This window comes from Vicia villosa, unplaced genomic scaffold, assembly GCF_029867415.1.
Source record: "Vicia villosa cultivar HV-30 ecotype Madison, WI unplaced genomic scaffold, Vvil1.0 ctg.001104F_1_1, whole genome shotgun sequence".
NCBI classification, from domain to species: Eukaryota; Viridiplantae; Streptophyta; class Magnoliopsida; order Fabales; family Fabaceae; genus Vicia; species Vicia villosa.
In genome coordinates this window covers 6,519-32,519 of record NW_026705481.1, presented here as the reverse complement: position 1 = coordinate 32,519, position 26,001 = coordinate 6,519, and positions in this window count along the sequence as shown.

The window sequence follows — 26,001 nt, the reverse complement described above, 5'->3', positions numbered from 1 at the left end:
GATGAAGGGAAAGATGGCCCCGCAATTGACTCAGAAAGTGTCTCTGACAATGAGTCTCTTCATCCTGAAGACTGGGAAATACATCCTGAAAATTCTGAAGATTGTGACTCATCTTATGCTCTTCAAGAAGTAGAAGAAGACCATTTTAACTCTACAAAGAACAAGGTTGACAAACCAGGACCTTCAAATCCTGCTCGACCAGCGGTCAATGTCAATACTGAAGATAATTCTGAGGAGAATTTTCCTGAATACATAATACACAGAGGAGTTCGTTGCTACTGGAAAGCTGTCGACGTTCCGAATGTTGTTCGCCGCTCAAAGTAATCACCTCGATGTTATTTTGACCTCCTGCCTGGCCCAAAGTAGAGAGATGTTTTATAGGGCTTTGCTTTTAAATGTTCCGCCCAAATAACTTTGTGTATAGGGCTTTGTTTTAAAAGTTTCCCTCTTTGTCCTGCCCAAGACAAATGAGTTTGTGTTTAGGGCTTTGTTTCAAAAATGAATCATAAATAAAGCGTCATTTTGAATTCCCTACATTATGTGTTTTATTTTTTGCTTTTTCTGGAAATGGTAATCCTAAAAAACAAAAAAAACTTTTTCAAAAAAAATCTGCATACACTCTTGCATTCATAAATTTTCTGAAACAAATATAAATCATATGTGCAGATTTACTATTGACAAACCCATTGAACGCAATAACCCTATGCCCTCTCCCAACTTTGAGTTTCCTGTGTTCGAAGCCGAAGAAGAGGAAGAAGAAGAGATCCCGGACGAGATCTCTCGATTACTTAAGCATGAGGAAAGAGTCATTCTGCCCCACAAAGAGCCTTTAGAAAAGATCAACTTGGGTTCTGAAGAAGACAAAAAAGAAGTGACCATTGGATCGCTGCTTGATACTGATATCAAGAGTAAGCTGATAGATCTTCTCAAAGAATATGTTGACGTGTTTGCCTGGTCCTACCAAGACATGCCTGGGTTGGATACCAATATTGTTCAGCATTACTTGCCATTGAAGCCAGAATGTCCACCAGTCAAGCAGAAATTGCGAAGGACTCACCCTGATATGGCTAACAAGATCAAAACAGAAGTTCAAAAGCAACTCGACGCAGGTTTTCTTGTCACCTCAGAATATCCTCAATGGTTGGCCAACATAGTGCCAGTTCCGAAGAAAAATGGCAAAGTCAGAATGTGTGTTGACTACCGTGACTTGAACAAAGCCAATCCAAAAGATGACTTTCCACTACCACATATTGACATGCTGGTTGATAACACCGCTAAGTTCAACGTCTTTTCCTTCATGGACGGGTTCTCCGGTTATAATCAGATCAAGATGGCTCCCGAAGACATGGAGAAGACATATTTCATCACCCCATGGGGTACATTTTGCTACAAAGTGATGCCATTTGGATTAAAGAATGCAGGCGCAACTTACCAAAGGGCAATGACTACTCTCTTTCATGACATGATGCATAAAGAAATTGAAGTTTATGTGGACGACATGATAGCCAAGTCCAGCACAGAAGAAGAACATATTGAATACCTTTTGAAGTTGTTTCAACGACTAAGGAAATATCAGCTTCGCTTGAATCCTAACAAATGTACTTTTGGGGTTAGATCTGGAAAACTCTTAGGTTTCATTGTCAGCCAAAGAGGTACCGAAGTAGATCCCGACAAAGTCAGAGCTATTCAAGAGATGCCTGCACCAAAAACTGAAAAGCAAGTAAGAGGATTTCTCGGACGATTAAACTATATCTCCAGATTTATCTCTCAAATGACTGCTACTTGTGGGCCAATTTTCAAGCTTCTCCGCAAAGATCAAGGGGTTGTATGGACTGAAGATTGCCAGAAAGCGTTCGACAGTATCAAAGAGTACCTGTTAGAACCACCAATATTGATTCCTCCAGTTGAAGGAAGACCACTAATCATGTACCTTACTGTGTTAGAAGAATCCATGGGTTGTATGCTTGGACAACAAGATGAAACCGGTAAGAAGGAGCATGCCATCTATTACCTGAGTAAGAAATTCACAGATTGTGAGTCTCGTTACTCCGTGCTCGAAAAAACATGTTGTGCTTTGGCTTGGGCTTCAAAACGTCTCCGCCAGTACATGATCAACAATACTACTTGGTTAATCTCCAAAATGGATCTGATCAAGTATGTCTTTGAAAAGCCTGCATTAACAGGAAGGATTGCCCGATGGCAAATGCTGTTATCCGAATATGACATTGAATACCGTACTCAAAAAGCAGTCAAAGGAAGCATTCTCGCCGAACATTTGGCGCATCAACCAATTAATGAATATCAATCTCTCAAGTTTGACTTTCCTGACGAAGATGTCATGTACTTGAAGATGAAAGATTGTGACGAACCATTACCTGAAGAAGGTCCTGATCCTGGATCAAGATGGGGCCTAATTTTCGATGGAGTTGTTAACGCTTTTGGCAATGGAATTGGGGCAATCATCATCACTCCCAAAGGTACTCATATCCCGTTCTCTGCCAGATTGCTATTTGATTGTACCAACAACATCGCAGAATATGAAGCTTGTATCATGGGTCTCGAAGAAGCCATTGACTTAAGGATCAAGATCCTCGACATATATGGAGATTCAGCCCTCGTGATCAACCAAATCAAAGACAAGTGGGAAACTTATCACCCTGGTTCGATTCCTTACAGAGATTATGCAAGACGACTGTTGACTTTCTTCAACAAGGTTGAATTGCATCATATACCTCGAGATCATAATCGAATGGCAGACGCCTTGGCTACTCTATCTTCCATGTTCAAAGTCAATCATTGGAACGATATGCCTACAGTCAGAATTACGCGCCTTGAAAGGCCCGCCTATGTGTTTGCAACCGAAGCAGTCATCGATGATAAACCGTGGTTTCACGACATCAAACGCCTCCTTCAAACTCAAGAGTACCCACTTGGGGCATCAAACAAAGATAAGAAAACTCTAAGGAGACTTTCTGGCAGTTTCTTCCTGAACGGAAATATGCTATACAAAAGAAACTTCGACATGGTTTTGCTCAGATGCGTGGATAGACACGAAGCAGACATGTTAATGCATGAAGTGCATGAAGGGTCCTTTGGAACTCATTCAAACGGGCATGCGATGTCCAAGAAAATCTTAAGAGCAGGATACTATTGGTTGACAATGGAATCTGATTGTTGTAAACACGTGAAGAGATGTCACAAGTGCCAGATCTACGCAGATAAGATCCATGTGCCACCGACTCTACTCAACGTTCTCTCATCTCCATGGCCTTTCTCCATGTGGGGTATCGACATGATTGGGATGATCGAACCAAAAGCTTCAAACGGTCATCGTTTCATCTTAGTGGCAATTGATTACTTCACCAAATGGGTCGAAGCAGCATCTTACGCCAATGTTACAAGACAAGTGGTTGTGAGGTTTATCAAGAATAACATCATTTGCCGATATGGTGTTCCCAGCAAGATCATTACTGACAATGGTTCAAACTTGAACAACAAAATGATGAAAGAACTGTGTGAGGAATTCAAGATTGAGCATCATAACTCTTCTCCTTACAGACCAAAAATGAACGGCGCCGTTGAAGCTGCTAACAAGAACATTAAGAAGATTGTCCAGAAAATGGTCGTCACTTACAAAGACTGGCATGAAATGCTGCCATTCGCTTTACATGGGTACCGTACTTCAGTGCGTACTTCAACAGGGGCAACCCCTTTCTCTCTAGTATACGGCATGGAAGTTGTGCTCCCCGTAGAAGTTGAAATCCCATCAATGAGAGTCCTGATGGAGACTAAGTTATCAGAGACTGAATGGTGCCAAAGCAGATATGATCAGTTGAACTTAATCGAAGAGAAACGTATGACTGTTCTATGCCATGGACAGTTATACCAAGCAAGGATGAAACAAGCCTTCAACAAAAAGGTTCGACCTCGTGAATTTCGAGAAGGAGACCTCGTGCTTAAAAAGATCTTGTCTTTTCAGCCAGATTCTAGGGGCAAATGGTCTCCTAATTACGAAGGCCTGTATGTTGTCAAAAGAACATTTTCTGGCGGCGCCATGACTCTTGCAACCATGGATGGTGATGAACTCCCACATCCTGTGAATGCTGATGCAGTCAAGAAATACTTCGTCTAAAAAAATACAAAAGAACAGCTCGGTAAGTTGAAAACCCGCAAAGGGCGACTTAGGCAAAAATGAGCGTCTCGGTGGACTGAAAACCCGAAAGGGCGGTCCAGGCAAAAATTAGAGACAATAAACAGAAAAAAATTCATCCTGGTAGATTGAAAACCTGAAAGGGCAATCTAGGCAAAAATTAGGGATTAATGACAAAGTAACTGCATCAGTCCGTACTTCGTCACCTGAAGAGTCTGTACTTCATCAAAGGATCTTCAAACAAATCATTGCCAATCTGAAGCGACAAGCACAGTTGGAACTCAAAGTTGTTAGGGGGAATAGTGGTTATTGCCTTCAATGTAGCCTTTTCCACATATTTACCATTTCCAAATACTCTATGGAATCACTCCTTTAGCTGATTACCATCCTATTAAATAAATTTGAGCCTTGTGCCCATTTGTTTGCAATTCTTGATTTCTTCTAGCTTGCAAAATGACGCTTTAATTATGTTATTCACTTTTGAAAGAAAAAAAGAAAAAATAAGTTTTAAATGAATTTACTTTTCTTTTTCAAAATAAAAGCGAAATTTTCCTTTGAGTTGTGAACAACAGAAGGAACATCAACAGCTATCTCCATAGGATGAATCAAAGATTATGATAGGAAAAGCTCTTCTATCCCCAGTGAAGAAGGTCTTTTATCCCCAGTGACGAAGATTTTCTATCTCCAGTGAAGGAGTTCTGCCACCTCAATAATAAAAGATGCTTGTCTTCCCCAGAGAAGTTTAAGCACGCAACACCATTCATCAACTGTCATCTACACCGTGTTGAAGAACATTTACCAAGTATCTGGTTGTATTGCGACGTCGGTCCATCTCCAGTACATACTTCATTGTCTTTCAATTTCGTCAGTATGCATGCTACATTCATGACATTCATCATATTTGCATCATTTATGCATTCTTGCATTTTTCAATGTTTGCTTTAAAATCACTTGTTTAGGATATATCTATCCTCAAAAAAAAAAAAAAAAAAAAGAGAAGAAAAGAAAAGAAAAAAAAAGAAGAAAAGAAACAGGTATGGGCGTGTCATCTTTCCAAGTAGGTTGTCACCCATAAGCAGAAAGAACATCTTCTTTCTCCAGTTCCCCACTGAGATCATCCCTCGTGGAAGAAGGTTTCTTTAGTTTTTCCTCTCAAAACAAAGGAGAAAATCCCCAGTTGAGTTCATTCCTCATTGGGTACAAAGTCTTGTTTGACTGTTTCTTTCCAATTCATTCATGGATAGAACCTTGTCTTTACCAGAGATTCAAATTCCGATTCCCCAAATAGAGTCGTGAAAAACAGACAATAAGCAATAGCCTTATCGTCTGAGCAGCTTATGTCTCTTCCAAAAGATTTTTCCTCTCAAGGAAATCAATCATGAAGACCATTTGACAATCAGGGCCTTATTACTGTCCACAAGGCTGAATAACCAGTAATTTCCCTAGCAAAGTCTCCAGGATCATTTTATCACTCGGCTGATAATTGATCATGTCTTCAAAACCGCTATTACGAGGCTGGTAGTCGGTAACCTTTTGTTTTGGTTATATTATTTAAACATGTCTGTCACCATGCTGATAGTCGGTAATATTAACCAAACCTTTGAAACTCTTTTTACCATGTCAAGTCTATCACCATGCTGATAGTCGGTAATACAGTTTCATACCTTTCACCTTCGCATTATTAAACAAGTCTATCCCCATGCTGATAGTCGTTAATGTCGATAGGTAAGCTTTTCTTACAAAGCTATCATTCCCCGGTGAAGCATACACTTGCTTTCCCGAAAAGGAAAAAAAACGAATCCTCTTCCTAAAACAGATTGAGGAATCCTTCCCGATCTCTTGTCCCCAGTGGAGTCAGTTCTTGATATCCCCTTGGTAAAGATATCCTTGCATCATTCGCAATTTTGGTATCTTAGGTCCAAAATTCGCGTCTTCTGATATTTAAGTCTCTTCCACCCTATCAAAACGAAGATTTTCAATCTTCATATCTCAGGTTGAAGAAACTTAAATAGGGGCATCTGTCATACCCTAATTTTTGACCTAAGATACCACCTCATATCATTGCATATACATCATTTGCATCACTAACAAATTACATAGCTTGTGTTTGTTATTTGTGACTCAGCAGGATTTAAACAAGAAATCACCCATCAGTACAAGTAACAATCAATTAGAGTTTTGTTCTCTCTTCATCTCAAAGGAACTATCTTCATCAACAATCAACCTTTGGTCCTCAAAGTTTCATTTCAACAAGCTCAAAAGCTATGAATCAACCAGATTAGGGTTTTGACTGAAAACAGTATACTCCTGACTTTTGCTCAGGATTTGACCTAATGACTTGGGACATGACCTCAGGACCCCAAGTACATCATTTTGACCTAATCTACTGACTCAAGACATCTCCTACACAAGGATTGATCAACAGTGGAAGTTCAAATCATCAGATTAGGGTTTTGAATTCTCAGGGACTGAAATCAGGGATTACATTTGGGAAACCCTAAAAATCCCCAGGAAGTCAATCAAAGGTTTCAATCATCTTCAAATAATCCCTATGGCAATATCCAATGGAAATTACATCTTAATTCAAGATCCACAGTCATCAATTTCATCAGGTCGACAATTAGGGTTTTTGACCTAATTCACCCGAACCATTGACTTTTTAATCAGAACATGGTGCCACAACTTAAACAATGGCTCAAGGTCCTCCAATACCTCAATATGATCCATTCATACCACTCATTTGATGAGGATAGCTTGATTCATTTGAAATCTCCAGAAACGCGATTCGTCTGAAAAAGTCAACTGTACAAGATCCCCATTGACTTTTGGGGAATTTTGGTCAACCATGACTTTTGAAGTTTTGAATCATCAATACATGATATATGAAGTCATTTGATCAAGAAAAATCAAGAAAATCAATCAAGAATCAAAAAGTCAAAATTTGACTTTTATACTTAGAAAAATTTTCTAAGTGTTTTTCAATGGTTTTTTCCAAACTTTGGAAGGGAATAACTCAAAATTTCACCTACAAACTGAAAAAAACTTCCAACATGAAAGTTGTAGATTTTGATCCAATAAACAACTTTGTCACATAAAATGATTTTCCAAAAGATCAACCATTTAAGAGATATGGAGCTTCAAAGTTGGTATCTTTTGAAAAATTCACTTAAAATCTCATTTTCTTCAAAGTTCATGGATCTTTTTCACCCATTTCCCTAAAGGTCTTGAAGAAACTTTCAACTAGGGTTTTGAAGTGTGTAATATGAGCTTTCCAAAATGTCCAAGAGCATGAAAAAATATGGAGTGTAGCCATGGTTTTGAATTTTGTCATTAGAGGTCATTATGCATGAAATTTCAAGCCATTTTCACAAAGTTCTTACACTACATGACCTATAATCCAAGTAATGATGCATAGAAGCAATAATTGAAAGATATTTTCTGATTTGAAGATCAGAATGGAAGAGGATAAGAAGCTTGAGATTTAACCATGGTTTAGTCACTTTTAACCATTTGCATTTAATGTGAAAGATTCCATTTTATCTCTTAAGCCAAATCATCATTCTTGGATCAACTTGCAAAGGCTTTGAGTTCAGAATCCTTGGCCTATAAATAGAGGTTCAAATCACTTCCAAAATCACACCAAAACCTCACAATTATAGGTTTTCTCTCTTCTTTCTTGAATTGCAAGTTTCATAGTTTTCAAAGAGGTAGAAAACTCAACCTCCAAATCCTTGAAGTTATGGCCAAAGTGATGGTTCTAACAACTTCTAAACATCATATGTGATGTGTTTGACCCATCCACATACCCCAAAAACACCCAAAACTCAGAATCACTCTTCAACCTCCAAACTTGCACAAAGTGAGCCTTATCATGCTAATTTTCGTTCTAGCTCATTTCAGTCCAAGTTAATCATCCAAACACTATCCATGTACCATATATGAACTATCCCAATCATCATCCCTGACCTGTAACTCCAAAATTACCAAGTTTGATCCTCACTTGAGCCCTACTGCAGATCGAGTACCACAAACTGATCAAGAGTTTTTCAATCCACTCCAAGCGTCCAAACATGTTCCATAAGGTCCACTGAAGGTGTTCAGATCAAGAAACAACATCTGGAACCCCTCATTTGCAGAATTCGATTCTCAGTTGTGCCGTTTTTAAGGTAAGTGCTCATGAACTTCAAACTCTATCATACATGCATCATAAATGGAAAATTGAGTTACCATCTGGTTTCTGCACCATCACTGAATAATAACCCTCAATCAATTGCATCATATCATGATCATACAAGATTTCACAATGATTTGTCATATTAGGGTTCTTCATGTTCATGCGAAAATTAACCATATTAGAACAAAAATAAATGAAATTAAAGATCACCATCATGTTCCTTGTGAAAAATCGAGCAAGATAGGCTATTCACTTGATCCAAACAATTCAGTTTTCAGAATTTTCAAATTCAAGTTTGGGTTGTGTTCTTGGCGCCAGATTTTTGAAACTGAAATTAGAAATTGATTCAAAAATATAATTGATTCGTTGCAAATGTTAAACAGACCACGCGCGTGGTCCAGTTGGCAATGTTTTTGAATGGTAAACACAAGGGCGTGGGTTCAAGCCCTTTGGAAGACAAAACCTAATTTTTTAACACTATTTTTCTTATTTTTCTTCACAACTTCATCAATTATTTTAACCTATCAAATTAACTCATTTTTTATTCATTTTTTACACACTTCTTATTTTATATATGTATTTTATGAATATCAAAAAAAATCACAAAAAATATTTATTTAATACATTTTTAATTAAGTTTAAAATGACATATTTTTAAGTGTTTTTAAATACTTTAAATATTGTTTTTCATTTGATTTTTCAAACTTAATCATTTGTAAATATTTTGTGATCAAACCCTAATCATTTAGGTGTTAATTAAGTATTTTATCTTTGTGTTTATCTTAATTAATTTGATTTCTTTCAAAATTTCAAACCGTTTCAAAACAAACGATCACAGGTTTTTCAAAACGATAAACCTTTTCTTTTTTTGGTTTTCTTTTCAAAAGAAACTATTGATTAAATCTTTTTGGATTGATCAATTGATTTTCAAACATGGGCCTCTCGAATATTAGAGAGTATAAGTCCCTTTCCTTTTCTTTGTACAGTTTTTCTTTAAACAGAAAACTTCTTTCAAAACAAATCTTCAAACTGTTTTCAAAACGACAAACTTTGCAAATCAATTAACCATGTTTTATAAAATAAACAGGGGCCTCCACATAGGTATAAGTCCCATTCCTGTACATGAAATTAGGTATTTCATTGTACACACACCTTTTTGTATATATCTCGTTCAATTTGTTTTTCGAACAACAAATCAAAAAATGAAGGTTTTCTTTAAATCTTCCCAAAAATACCATGGGCCTCCATGTAGGTATAAGTCCCGAGCCCTTTTGTAAATACTTGTTTACATAGCTTTTGAATAAACTCAAGTGGGCCTCTCCCCGAGTATAAGTCCCGAGCCCCCGTGTATACAAATGGATCATGCTTACAGGTATATTTCCTTCATAAACTCCATTATATAAACACACCTTGTCATATATATATGTAACTGTTCATACTTGTTCATGTTTGTCCATGTTTGTTCATACTTGTTCATGTGTTTGTTCATGTAATATATGCTTGTTTAACTTAGTACAACACCAGGTTCCCCATAGCCTCCTATTGGGCTTCGTGCAAAGAATCTCCCTTAGTTTAGGTTAGGACATAGAGTATGGTTTCCCGGTGAAATCGCTCTAAGAGCTCAAACCAACTATACCACGCCTCCTCTTGAGCTTCGTACAAACGACTTGTCCCTCCCATAGCCTCCTCTTGGGCTTACAATGCAAGGACCCTCGATTGTCCCTCCCATAGCCTCCTCTTGGGCTTACAATGCAAGGACCCTCGAATAGCCTCCTCTTGGGCTTAGTACAAGGACCCACGGGCTTCTTATAAGCATCCCCAATATCCAAATCAAATACCCTAGGAGATTAGACATTTATCATCTCTATGATAGGAGTATCTATTCTATATCATCACAAACAATCAATCAAACAATCAATCAATCAAAATTTCTCTTTTGCCACAAGGCTGGCTAATCAATCAAACTTTTTGCCACCATACTGGCTGATTAATCAAAGTTTTTGTCACAAGGCTGACTTCATTGAAACTTTTGCCACAAGGCTGGCTGATTAATCAAAACTTTTTGTCACAAGGCTGACTTCATTGAAAGTTTTTGCCACATGGCTGGCTAAAAAAACATCTTTATCATTCTAAGCACCATAAGTGGCATGGCCTAGGGCTTATAATGAAAAGATTTTCAAACAAAAACAAACAGATGTATGTGATGATATAGATTAGATACATCGAACATTTAGATGACATTTGTCTCTTATCCTTTGCTTCCACTAGCATAAGTGGGAACTACGATTGCTCTGACTTTCTCAACATCCCTTTGAGAATACGTAGGCACAAGGTCGTATCCTTGGCGAACAAAACTTCTCCCTCAAACCATTCAAACCTTAGCACCCGTAGACCCCGAGCTACAGATGCTCTGATTCCCTCTAAGGGATATGTATGCAGAGGATCGCGATGATCTTTGCGAGCATAATCAAACAAACACCTTAGGTCCCACCTATTTCACAAGAACCTCTCAATAACATGGAATGAAAAACAAAGCAAAGAAACCTATAGAGTACTATAGATACGTTGGGTGATAATACCTTCCCTTCGTATAACCAACCCTCTTACCCAAGATCTCTCCCCCACTTTTTAGGTTATTGCAACTTTTTTCCTTTTCCTACTTTGGAAACAATAAAAAGTTTGGTCGAAACAAAAGAAAAATCATTTTTTTGAGCACTCGAGCCCAAAGAAGGCATCAGGTGTCTCATCCCGAAAAAAGATACGATTTTTCCCCGCGACAATAATGTAGCATAAAATTACTTAACAGACAAAATGGATAACAAATGGACAACCATTGTACCATTGTACCAACATTGTACCAAAATACATCATCATTGTACCATAAAAAAATGACATAAACAAAATATTGAAGTTCACTAGCATTATGCATAACTAGGACTTATACATAATCATGACTTAATACTTCTTCTTCAATTTCTTCTTCCCATGCCTTGACTCATCATTGTTCTCTTCATCAGTCACTGATAATGGTTCTTCAGAGCTAGCACCTGGGTGTCATACCCCAATTTTTGACCTAAGATACCACCTCATATCATTGCATATGCATCATTTGCATCTCTAACAAATTGCATAGCCTGTGTTTGTTACTTGTGACTCAACAGGATTTGATCAGGAAATCACTCATCAGTACAAGTAACAATCAATTAGGGTTTTGTTCTCCCTTCATTTCAAATGAATCATCTTCATCAACAATCAACATTTGGTCCTCAGAGATTCATTTCAACAAGCTCAAAGGCTTTGAATCAACCAGATTAGGGTTTTGACTGAAGATAGCATACCCCTGACTTTTGCTCAGGATTTGACCTAATGACTTGGGACATGACCTCAAGACCCCAAGTGCATCATTTTGACCTAATCCATTGGCTCAGAACATCTCCTACACAAGGATTGATCAACAGTGAAAGTTCAAATCATCAGATTAGGGTTTTGAACTATCAGGGACCAAAATCAGGGATCACATTTGGGAAACCCTAAAAATCCCCAGGAAGTCAATCAAAGGTTTCAATCATCTTCAAATAATCCCTATGACAATATCCAATGGGAATTACATCTCAATTCAAGATCCACAGTCATCAATTTCATCAGGTCGACAATTAGGGTTTTTGACCTAATTCACTGAACAACTGACTTTTTAATCAGGACATGGTGCCACAACTCAAACTATGATTCAATATCCTCCAATACCTCAATATGATCCATTCATACCATTCATTTGATGAGGATAGCCTGTTTCATTTGAAATCTCCAGAAACGCGATTCGTCTGAAAAAGTCAACTGTACAAGATCACCATTGACTTTTGGGGAATTTTTGGTCAACCATGACTTTTGAAGTTTTAAATCATCAATATATGATATGAGAAGTCATTTGATTAAGAATAATCAAGAAAATCAATCAAGAATCAAAAAGTCAAAAGTTTGACTTTCCATACTTAGAAAAATTTCTAAGTGTTTTTCATGGTTTTTTTCAAACTTTGGAAGGGAATAACTCAAAATTTCACCTACAAACTGAAAAAAACTTCCAACATTAAAGTTGTAGATTTTGATCCAATGAACAACTTTGACACAAATAATTTTTTTTCATAAGATCAACCATTTAAGAGATATGGAGCTTCAAAGTTGGTACTTTTTGAAAACTTCACTTAAAACTTCATTTTTCTCAAAGTTCATGGATCTTTTTCACCCACTTCCTTAAAGATCTTGAAGAAACTTTCAACTAGGGTTTTGAAGTGTGTAATATGAGCTTTCCAAAATGTCCAAGAGCATGAAAAAATTTGAAGTGTAGCTATGGTTTTGAATTTTGACATTAGTGAACTTTTCACTTGAAATTTCATGCCATTTTCACTAAGTTATGAGCCAATTTGCCAAATGATCCAAATAATGATGCATAGAGGCAATAATTGGAGATATTTTTCTGATTTGAGATCAGAATGGAAGAGGATAAGAAGCTTGAGTTTTAACCATGGTTTGGTCACTTTAACCATTTTGCATTAAATGTAAAAGATTCCTTTTTATCTCTTAAGCCAAATCACCAATTCTTGATCAACTTGCAAAGGTCTGAGTTCAGAACTCTTGGCCTATAAATAGAGGTGCAAATCACTCTTCAATTCACACCAAAACCTCACAATTATAGGTTTTCTCTCTTCTTTCTTAGAATGCAAGTTTCTTAAGTTTCAAAGAGGTAGAAATGTCAACCTCCAAATCCTTGAAGCTATGGCCAAAATGATGATTCTAGCAAACCATAAACACCATATGGGATGTGTTTGAATCACTCATACACCCAAAAACACCTCAAAACTCAAAATCACTACCTCACTTCCATGTTTGCATATATTGAACCTTATCATGCCAAAATCCATACCAAGCTATATCTGTCCAAACTAACACTTCCAACACCTCATATATATCACATATGAACTATCCCAACACTCATCATCAATCAAAAACTTCAGAATCACCAAGCTCGATTCATACTTGAAGCAACTGCAGATCGGGTTCCACCAACTGATCCAGATGTTTTCAATCCACTCCAAGCATCCAGACACCTTCCATATGGTCCATTGAAGCTATCCAAATCATCAAACAACTTCTGTAACACCTCTATTGCAAAATTCGAATCCCAGCTTGGCCGTTTTTGAAGGTAAGTGCTATGAACTTCAAACTCATACATACATGCATCATAAATGAAAAATTGAGTTGCTATCTTGTTTCTGCACTATCACTGATCAATAGCCCTCAATCAATTTCACAATTCATCAATTATACACAATTTCAGATTGAATCATAAGATTAGGGTTCTTCGTGTTCATCAGAAAACCAATGATCTTAGAGTGAAAATAAATGCAATTAAATGATACCATTGTGTTCCTCGTCCAAAACCGAGCAAGATAGACTATCTACTTGATCAAAACAATCCAGTTTCAAAGATTTTCAAAAATCAGTTGAAGGTGTGTTCTTGGCGCGTTTTTTGGTTTGAAAAATTCAAATGTTTGTTTTCAAATATAATTAAATGAAAGCATGTGATTAACAAGCTGCGTGCGCAGCTCAGTTGGCAAGTGTTTTGAGTTGTGAGAGAGAGGGCGTGGGTTCAAACCCTGGCAGGACCAAAACATTTTTTTGACACTATTTTCTTTCATTTTCTTTAACAACTTCACCAATTAATTTAACCAATCAAAATTCATTATTTTCACTTCATTTTTTGCATACTCTTTGTTTAATATACATATTTTATGAATACCAAAAAAAAATCATCAAAAAAGATTTATTTAATACATTTTTAAATAGGTTTAAAATGACATGTTTTAAGTGTTTTTTAATACTTTAAAATATTGTTTTTCATTTGATTTTTAACCTAATCACTTGTAAATATTTTTTGTGATCAAACCCTAATCACTTAGGTCTTAATTAAGCATTAAAATTTGATTTTTACTTAATTAAGTTGACTTTTGTCAAATTCAAATTGTTTTAAAACAAACGATCATTCTTTTCAAAACAATAAACCATTTCTTTTTGAAACTATTGATTAAATCTTTTTTAATTGATCAATTGATTTTCAAAACGATGTGGGGCCTCTCGAATATTAGAGAGTATAAGACCCACTCCTTTTTTTCCTTTTATACAATTTTTTTTTCTTTGAACAGAAAACTCTTTCAAAACAATACTTTTCAAACTGTTTTCAAAACAACAAACGACGCGTCTGTAAATAAACAATCAACCATGTTTTATAAAATAAAACACGGGCCTCCATGTAGGTATAAGTCCCAAGCCCCTTTTGTACATACCCATTCCAGTACATGAAATTAGGTATTTCATTGTACACACACATTTTTGTACATATCTCAATCTGTTTTTTTAACTTTGAATAACAAACCAAAATGAAGGTTTCTTTAAATCTTCCCAAAAATACCATGGGCCTCCATGTAGGTATAAGTCCCAAGCCCTTTGTAAATACCTGTTTACATAGCTTTGAATAAATTCAAGTGGACCTCTCCTCGAGTATAAGTCCCGAGCCCCCGTGTATACAAATGGATCATGCTTACAGGTATATTTCCTTCATAAACTCCATTATATACACACACTTTGTCATATATATAATTTTTCATACCTGTTCATGTTTGTTCATACTTGTTCATGTTTGTTCATATGTGTGATATATATGCTTGTTCAACTTAGTACAACACTAGGTTCCCCATAGCCTCCTATTGGGCTTCGTGCAAAGAATCTCCCTAGTTTAGGTTAGGACATAGAGTATGGTTTCCCGGTGAAATCGCTCTAAGAGCTCAAACCAGCTATACCATGCCTCCCCTTGGGCTTTGTACAAACGAGTGACCCTCCCATAGCCTCCTCTTGGGCTTACAATGCAAGGACCCTGGATTGTCCCTCCCATAGCCTCCTCTTGGGCTTACAATGCAAGGACCCTCGGATAGCCTCCTCTTGGGCTTCGTACAAGGACCCACGGGCTTCTTATAAGCATCCCCCAATATCCAAATCAAATACCCTAGGAGATTAGACATTTATCATCTCTATGATAGGAGTATCTCTTCTATATCATCACAAACAATCAATCAATCAAACTTTTTTGCCACAAGGCTGGCTAATCAATCAAACTTCTTTTTGCCACAAGGCTGGCTAATCAATCAAACTGTTTTACCACCGTACTGGATGATTAATCAAAGTTTTTGTCACAAGGCTGACTTCATTGAAACTTTTTCCACAAGGCTGGCTGATTAATCAAAACTTTTTGTCACAAGGCTGACTTCATTGAAAGTTTTTGCCACAAGGCTGGTTAAACAACAAAAACATCTTTATCATTCTAAGCACCCTAAGTGGCATGGCCCCGGGCTTATAATGAAAAGATTTTCAAACAAAAACAAACAGATGTATGTGATGATATAGATTAGATACATCGAACATTTAGATGACATTTGTCTCTTTTCCTTTGCTTCCACTAGCATAAGTGGGAACTACGATTGCTCTGACTTTCTCAACATCCCTTTGAGAATACGTAGGCACAAGGTCGATCCTTGGCGAGCAAAACTTCTCCCTCAAACCATTCAAACCTTAGCACCCGTAGACCCCGAGCTACAGATGCTCTGATTCCCTCTAAGGGATATGTATGCAGAGGATCGCGATGATCTTTGCGAGCATAATCAAACAAACACCTTAGGTCCCACCTATTTCACAAGAACCTCTCAATAACATGGAATGAAAAACAAAGCAAAGAAACCTATAGAGTACTATAGATACGTTGGGTGCTAATACCTTCCCTTCGTATAACCAACCCTCTTACCCAAGATCTCTCCCCCCACTTTTAGGTTATTGCATCTTTTTTCCTTTTCCTCTTTTGGAAATAATAAAAAGTTTGGTCGATACAAAAGAAAAATCATTTTTTATGAGCACTCGAGCCCAAAGAAGGCATCAGGTGTCTCATCCCACAAAAAGAGGAACAAAACGATTTTTCGCCCGCGACAGAAAAATGGCGACTTCACTGGGGAACATCTTTTTATTGTTTCCAAAGGAAGGGTTAATTCTATTTGCTTTATTTTTCATTTCATTTTTTGTTATATGTGTGGTTCTGGTTCTGTTACTTGTGTGGTTCTGTTACAAGTGATACATTATGGACAAATCCTAACCCGGATTAAGTACACATAAGAATTAGGTGGAGGGTATAGTCATGTGCAGGCGCACGTGAGAATCCTTCCGCTCAGTGGAGGTTCCTTGTTTGTAATATATGTTTAGCGAGTTAATTGCGAAGACATTATTGCTTTCATTGAACTGTAGAAGCTGAGTTGGCTGTAGAACCCCAACCCATCCTGGCCTTATTAGGTTGTGGTGCAGAAACTATTCAGGTGAAGACTTGGATTAGTTGTCATGCGGAGAACCACACTCAGACGAGTTTTTCTTGAGAATATTGCTGGCTCATGAGTTTAATTGTGGAAAGCCGGTAATATCCGAAAGAAAAATGTAGACTCTGACGTATCAGTAGAACATGTTTTGCAGGTGATTAACTAGAACTATCCCATGTTTGGTTCTCTGACCTCATGCTCGTGACGCTGGACCTTTGAACCTGTGTGTACCATGTTTGTGTTACCATGTTTGTGTTGCCATGTTTACAGTACCATGTTTGCGTTACCATGTTCGCTTTACCATGTTTGAATATATGTGGCATCCATGCATCCATGCATTCATACATCCATAAAAAAATAAAAAAAATCTTTTTCCATAAAAACATGATTTTTTCCAAACAATTAGAGAATTTTCTTTGCAAACATTATAGGATTAGGTTATGGAGTGGGTAAAAAGGCATACCAAGAGGTACGGTTTCAAAGAGCCTAATGTGGAAAGACTGAAAGAGTTAGCGTCTTTTGTACAAGATCCTTCTGATTTTAGGAAAAGCCATGGAAAGCTTTTGCCTATCTTGAACACTCATGTTGATGAAGGACTTCTCAAAACTCTGGTTCAGTTTTATGATCCCGTCTACCGGTGTTTTACCTTTCCAGACTATCAGTTGGTACCAACCTTGGAAGAATATGCCAATCTTTTAGGTATTCCTGTGTCTGACAAGATACCTTTCAATGGTTTGGAAGCCATTCCTAAGTCACCAGTCATTGCAACAGGTACCCACTTGAAGAAATCTGAAATAGAGAGTAATTGGACTACCAAAGGAAACCTTCCAGGTTTGCCTTCACAGTTTCTAATAAAGAGAGCCTTTGATTTCATTGAGACTGGTAGCATGATAGCTTTTGAAGCTGTACTAGCCTTGCTCATCTATGGGTTGGTTCTGTTTCCCAATATCGACGACTTTGTTGATATCAATGCCATAAAGGTCTTTTTGAATGGAAATCCCGTTCCGACTCTGCTTGGTGACATGTATTTCTCTGTCCATCATAGGAATCACCAAGGTGGTGGAATTATTGTATGTTGTGCACCTCTGTTATTTAAATGGATTGTTTCACACTTACCTAAGTCTCCCATTTTCACGGAAAACCGGGAAGGTTTACGTTGGTCTCAAAGACTTATGTCTCTTACTAATAATGATATTCAGTGGTATACCTTGGCTCGCTGCGGTACAGAAACCATTGAAAGTTGTGGAGAATTCGCCAACGTACCCCTCATTGGTACACAAGGAGGAATTAACTACAATCCGGTCCTAGCCCGACGACAATTCGGGTATGCAAATTCAACTAAACCCATTGGCCCTACAGTGGAAAGCTACTTCTATCAGGAAGGAAATGATCCTCAAGGGTTGAAAACAAAAATGGTGAAAGCCTGGTACGACATCCGATGGAAAGAAAAAGGCGAGATAAGGAACTGTATCGCTACAAACGCCTACATCTGTTGGGTAAAGAAAAGAGCAAAGGATTTTCAAATGCCTTATGATTATGAAAAACCCATGTTCCCTGTGGTACCTCAACGACCCAACATTCCCGCTATGGAGGAATACCAAGACATTTTGACCAAGATGAGGATAGAAAAAGACGCTTGGAAAGAAAAGTTTCGAAGAACCGATGTGGAAAATAGAAAGTTGAAGAAAAGAGTGAAAGAACATGAAGAAACTCTCTATTATCAGGATGGATGGCTCATGAACAAAGATGAGAAGATCCGTCGGAAAGATGCCGCAATCAGAAGATACATCAAAGAAAGCAAGAAAAATCTTGAAGCCTCGACAAGCAACGCTCCGATGCCTGACAATTGGAAGAATGTTGTTGACAAGCTGAGAGCTGAAAAGGCCGAGTTGAAAGCTTACTATGGGAAAGAAATCATGAAGCTCAAGCTGCACAATGCATTTGGTTCTTCGTCTGATGAAGATGTTTAGGATTTGTTTAGATTTTCATGTATCATTTGATTCTGTAAGGAGCTACGCTCCAATGTTGTAACATTTCCCATTATTTCAATAAAAGAATTGTTTGTGTTCAAATGTTTGCAAGGAAATAATCTTTAAAATAATTGGAAAAAATCATAAATTTCTTTTTGCATACATCAGTCTGCATATCGAGTCTGTTGTATAGAGTCTTATCTTTTGGATCTTTCTCCAATAGATCGTCAAGCTGTCGCGTCTCAAAGTTTCTCGACCGCGCTCGCAATCAGATCACAGATACAATACTCGTTCAAATAGAAGAAGAGTAATGGAACACTCTGAACAAGAGAATATTGAGCTCCGTGGTACAGTGACCACCCTTCAGGAAAAGTTGGAAAGTCTCACTACTCTGGTTGACTCCTTGATGGCCGCACAGAATCAGCCGCCACCACCCAACAGTCAAGCAACGGTAACATCTGAAGTCACTACTCCAGTTTCTACAGTTGCATTCAGCATTCCATCTTTCTCTATGCCAGAAGGTTGGGGCCCGCCTTTCAGCTTTGGTACAGGTTTCCGCCATAATTTCTCTGGGGTTCAAACAGCTACAACTGAAGCGCCTGCTGCACAAGGTTCGGCGTTTATTCCAAATCAGGGGGTAACTTTTTCCCAAATCACTATGGCACTTTCTCAACCCACTATGACAGTTCCGACCCCTACGATTCACACTGTTCCTTATGATGGCAATGAGATTTATCATGATCAAGGTGATAGCACAAATCCGCGTAATCTTGTGGAAGATCTCCAAGAACAGTTCAACAAGATGCAGTTGGAAGTTAAAGCTATCCGTGGAAAAGATTTGTTTGGAAAGAATGCCCAGGAGCTATGTTTGGTTCCCAGTGTACAAATATCGGCTAAGTTCAAGGTCCCTGACTTTGAGAAGTACAAAGGTAGTTCTTGTCCACAAAGTCATCTTGTGATGTATGCCAGAAAAATGTCTACTTATGCAGATAATCATCAGTTGCTCATCCATTACTTTCAAGACAGTTTGACTGGTGCCGCACTGAAGTGGTACACAGGCTTGGATAGCACTAATATTCGAACATTCAATGACCTAGGTGAGGCCTTTGTCCGACAATACAAGTATAACTCGGATATGGCTCCAGACAGAGATCAGCTTCGATCCATGGCTCAGAAAGACCATGAAGCTTTCAAAGAATATGCCCAACGATGGAGAGAAACTACTGCTCAGATTAATCCACCGTTAAAAGAGAAAGAGATGACAAAGATCTTCTTGAATACTCTCAGTCCATTTTATTATGAACGCATGATTGCTAGTGCTCCAAGAGATTTCACCGAAATGGTAAACATGGGGATGCGTCTAGAAGAAGGAGTCCGAACCGGACGTCTGACTAAAGAAGGTGGATCTTCGAGTGGAACCAAAAAGTTCGGAGGTGGTTTCCAAAAGAAGAAAGAACAAAGTGTTGACATGGTATCCCAAGGGAAGCCAAGAGGAAACGTCAATCGACAACGACAGATTGCTGCTGTCACACCAGTCGTTAATACAGCACCAAATCCGGGATTTACCCCGCAGTTTCAACAACAACAGCCTCGACAACAGGCTCAGCAGTTCAACAATAATCAGAATCGTGTGCAAAGAGCTCCACAGTTCGATCCGATTCCAATGACCTACACAGAGTTGTACCCTGCTTTGATTGAAAGAGGTCTCGTTCAAACTAGAGCACCACCACCAGTACCTGAGAAACTCCCATGGTGGTACAAAGCTGAGGTCTCATACCCTTATCATCAAGGAGCGCCTGGCCATGATCTTGAGCATTGCATAGCTTTGAAATATGAAGTTCAGAGGTTGGTTAGATCTAATCTTCTCTCTTTCAGAAATTTGAATCCTAATGTGCAAGCAAATCCGCTGCCCAATCATGGAGGGCATGTTGTAAACATGGTGTATGGATGTCCTGGTCCATACCGAGTCTATAATATCAATTACTCAAGAGCCGATTTGGTACAAATGCACGCCACTCTCTGTCGAGGGCCGAGTTTTCGCCAGCATCAATACGGTTCCTGTAGCATATGTTGTGTAGATCCTCACGGATGTTCGATTGTGAGAAGAGATCTCCAAGTTCTGTTGGATAATGGTACTATTCAGATCTACCGAAATAGGGATGAAAATGAAGTTAACATGATAGGATGTTATCCGCATGAGCTTTTAGTCTCAGATATCAACTCGGAAATGCCTAAAGTTAACGTCATCGTTCCTCATTTCAACATGCCTGAGCGCATGGAAGTTACTTACAACAAGCCAAAGGTTCCTATTGCTCCTTTGATCATTTGTCTACCTGGACCTGTTCCCTATGACTCTGACAAGGCAGTTCCATACAACTACAATGCAACAATGATAAAGAATGGACAAGAAGTCCCTTTACCAACTCTCTCATCTGTCGTGAACATCGCTGATGTGAGTCGAGTAACAAGAAGTGGACGTGTGTATACTCCACTACCTCCAAAGCAGCCTGTTGCTCCTGCAGCCGGACAAAATCCTGTCAATACACCAGTGGGGAATCCTGTGGAAACTCCTGTCAGTAATACAAACACTGATATTGATCAGTCCAGTGGAACCAATGTCAATCCTGATTTTGATGAAATTTTGAAGCTTATCAAAAGAAGTGAATATAAGATTGTGGATCAGCTTATGCAGACTCCTTCAAAGATCTCAATACTTTCATTGCTTTTAAACTCTGAAGCCCACAGGGAAGCCCTGATGAGATTATTAGATCAAGCTTTTGTGGATCATGATGTGACTGTTGATCACTTTGATGGGATAATAGCTAACATAACAGCTTGCAACAATTTAAGCTTCTGTGATGAAGAACTCCCCGAGGAGGGTAAAAATCACAATCTTGCTTTGCACATTTCTATGAACTGTCAGTCAGACTCTTTGTCCAATGTGTTGGTAGACACCGGATCTTCCTTGAATGTGATGCCAAAGACAACTCTTGCTCGCTTGTCTTACCAAGGAATGCCTATGAAGTTCAGTGGTGTAGTTGTCAAAGCATTTGATGGATCGCGAAAATCTGTTATCGGCGAAGTCAACCTTCCCATGACAATTGGTCCGCATACATTTCAAATCACCTTCCAGGTCATGGACATTCAAGCTGCTTATAGCTGTCTGTTGGGACGACCATGGATCCATGAAGCAGGGGCAGTAACTTCTACGTTCCATCAAAAGTTAAAATTTGTAACAAATAGAAAATTGGTAACGATAAGTGGAGAACAAGCCTTGATGGTGAGCCATTTGTCCAATTTCTCTTGCATAAGTGCCGATGATGTGGAAGGAACTCAGTTCCAAGGTCTCTCTTTAGAAGACGAATCTTCCAAAAAGAAAGCATCAATCTCTTCTTATAAAGAGGCAGTAAAAGTAGTGAAAGATGGAACTACCACTGGCTGGGGGCAAGTTGTGATCCCGACCAAGAATGAAACTAGAGCAGGACTCGGATGTTCACCAACATTCTCAAACTGCACCAAGAAGGATGAAACCCTTCGACCGATCAAAGAAACATTCATTAGTGGAGGATTCCTTAACCCAATTCCTCAAGAGGTTAATGTCCTTATCGAAGAATGTATCGAAGAAGGTCTACCTGATCCTGAAGAAGAATGGAAATGTTATCTCAATGACTCGGGATATATATCTCAGGAAGAACCATATCCTCCTTCGGAGAAACCCAAAGGCAAAGAAACTGAGCCTGTTCCTGCAGAGATCTGGGACACCTTGGGACAACCAAGTGGAAAATATGATTATGTGGTGATGTGGACCGTCCTTTCGGGCCATACCCCTCCGTGGGCGGGATACGTGAACTGACTCTTTTTTGTCGATCGGACGCTTTCGCGTCACTTTTGAAAAAGTTTACAGAGTCGCCACCGACCTTTTATTTTATCCAATGAAGGAAAGGTTTATAAAAGAAACAGAAAAAAGACCTTTGAGAGATTCTGGGTAAGGGGGTAGGTTATACAAAGGGAAGGTGTTAGCACCCTTTGTATCCATGGTTATCCATGGGCTCTTTAGTTTGCTTAGCTCATTTGCTTTACTTTTCAATTGATTCGGAATGCTTTACCTGTGTTTTTGAAATACCTTTGCAAATAGAATTTGTAATGATCCTTGTGCGGATATATACAAATGCTTGTTTATCTTTCGAAAGATGTTTTGAAAAGATCGTTAATTTTGTAATGATCCGTGTTTGGATGTATACAAAATATTGTCTTTTGGAAAATTTGTTTTGAAAAACAACAGTGTATGAGAATTTTGTTTGTTTTGATTTAAGCAAACTAGGAGGTCTACCCTGAGTTGTAAGGTCTTTATCCTTGTTCCCTTTAAAAATCTATCCATTCGTCGGATATAAACAAAAGGTTCGATTTTGTACTCGAAACAGTAGAGATGTAACTTTGATTTTGAAAAGAGTGAAAAGGGGTTACCCTAGGAGGTGCAAATGTGATTGTGATTTAATTCAGATATTTATCTTTGAAGTTAGTGATCTGATGGTTCAGTTTTATCTTTGACATACACGCAGTTTATATGGGTGCTGGAAATTAAAATGCGGAAATGTAAAGTGCAGAAAGTAAATCTACGCTATTACATCGATTGTGCGGGAAATGTAAACTAGCCTATTTACATGAATTTGACATCCTATACATTGATCTAGGAATTTAAATTGCAAGAAATAAAAGGCATATTTTTGGATTTTTTATGATTTATTTTAAATATAATTAATATGTGATTAATTAATTTAAAATAAAGAAAAGATGAAAATATGATTAAACCTAGAAATCAAGTTTAAAATATGTACAAAACACTTGTTAATTAATTTTAGAACAAAACTATTTTTTTTGTAATTTTTGAAATTGTTTTTGGATTTTTTTTTTTTTAAGTTAATTAAAACATAATTATGCAAATAATTACACAAATAATTAAAACTTAATAATAAAATTATCCTAAATATGTACAAAATTAGTTTATGATATATAAACAATATTTAACACAAAGAACAATTTTTTTTATGATTTTTTGATGGGTTAGAATAATTAAAAAGCAAATATATAAATATATACTAATTAATTATGTAAAATATTGAAATTATGAAGAAAAATAAAATATTTTTATTTCAGAAAATAATATATATTTTTAGAAGTCTAAAATATTTTTTGTGGAATTTTTTGGATTTTTTTAACTATTTTTAATTAATTTTGCAATAAAATTAAAATCAAAGTAGAAAATATAAAAAGGATATGATCTGGTGTGGTATGGCTGAGAGTCCATGGTGTGCAGGCGTGTTGTGATGCGTTGGATGAGATTTAAATGAAATCAGATGGCTCTGGTTGTGAGGGGCATGGGATTCAGTGGACCTGCAACACACGTGATTAGAGAAAGATTTAAAAAACGCGCGCGCTTGGCTGGCCAACCAGAGCTTGCCACGCATCATCTTCTTCGTTCAAATCTCTGCAACCGTAGGTAAAACCTTTACCTACAGTCATTTTTCGTCACTAAAGCTCCTGCAAATTAAAAATCATGAAATATGCAAGATGAATATAATATGAGACCATGGATCAACTGCAAATGATCCACTGAACACAACTATGGCCTTATTTTCTTCTGATTTTGCCTTAAAAGGAAACCCCCGTTTTGAAGTCGTGAAACCCTAAAATGGTAACTTCATGTGTAAGCATCTAAAACTCAATTAAAGTTCCAGAAATGATCTACACACCACACCAAGTTCAAATATAGGTCTACATCGTGTTAGATATGCGTGTGTTATGAGATTTTGACAAGTTTTACTTTGAATGAATCGTGACCTGTAGTGCTTGATTCAAGTAGTTTCAGAGCTTGCAATTGATTGAGATAGCTTTAGTGATGTTCAAGGATGATATTTGAATGCTTAGTTTGTATTAAAATGGACTGAAATTAAAAATTCGAATTTGAAATTTCTTTGAAATTTTTCAAGTGTTTACAAGTGTGTTATGAGCTAAGCTTTGCCTCTGAACTTCTCTCTTTTATTACTGAACTAAGATAGCCTATTTATAAGCTTTGTGTGCTTAGAAATAAAGCTAATATATGCTATAGTTGCCTTTGTTGAAACTTGGCTTTTTTAATATTAAAAAAGCTTGAATTCTTGACCAAGTCACCTTGCCTTCAATGCACCTGCCTTGCCCTTCAATTCTCTGCAGAAAGATGAAGATTCCTTGAGGTGAGTTATGCTTGGAGATCAAGCAACCATTATCCATGCATTTTCCTTTTAATTTTAATCTTAAAGTAAGATAAAATCATGCAAAAAATGGACAATAAAGGTATGGGCTTAATCTTGGTCGTGGGAGGTCCATAGTAACATGGCAAAGATGTTTGGACCATAAAAACTTGGCATCTTTTGGAAAAAAAACATTTTTGAGCAATGTTGATTTCATGCATTTTCCCAAAATTTAGCCAACTTCAACAAGGTGTAAATCCTTCAATTTTTGTCATATGAAGGAGATCTTGCACTTTTTAGAAACCTCAAAGAGTCCTCTAACCAATGTCTTTGGTCTCATGTCAAAATGATTTTTGAAGCTCCTTGTGTGTCCTTTTGAAAAAAGTGTCTTTTTGTTGACTTTGAAAATGACCTGTAATGTCTTTGGTCATATTTTTCAAATGGTGAATCCAATGACCATGGGATCAATGGCATTTGAAAGATAATTGAATTTCCTTCAAAACAAGCTTTGGTTTGAATTTTTTGGATGAAGGATGAGAGAGTTATGATCAGTCAAAGTTGAGTTGACTTTTCAGGCAAAAACCCTAATTTTGAATCTTAGGGTTTTGTTGATTTTTGATCTTTCCTTGATGAATTATGATCATCCAATGATCAAATGTTGAATCCTTTGACAAAATATGGACTTTGACAAAAAATTTCATTTTTGACTGTCAGTTGACTTTTTTGGTCAAACGGGTCGTCTGTTGACTGTTTGAGCTGCTGACGGTGCGTCTGAGTGAATTGAAGTTTGAAAATTTGTATGATGGTACTTTGAGATGTATGGATGTATATGAAATCCATTTGAGCTCTCAAAACTTGTTGCTCCTGTTAAAACAAAAAAACCCTGATTAGGGACTGTCTGTATAGGAGGCAGTTAAGCGTACCTGATTTTTGTGCAGTGTTGAGTTTCTGCTAATCATGTGATATTCAGAATACTTCTAACACAAAAATCTTGGAAATTTGAATTGTGAATGATTGATTTGATTGATTGTACAAATCACTGTGAATTGTACTGTCTGCAGTTTGTCTGTCAACTGAC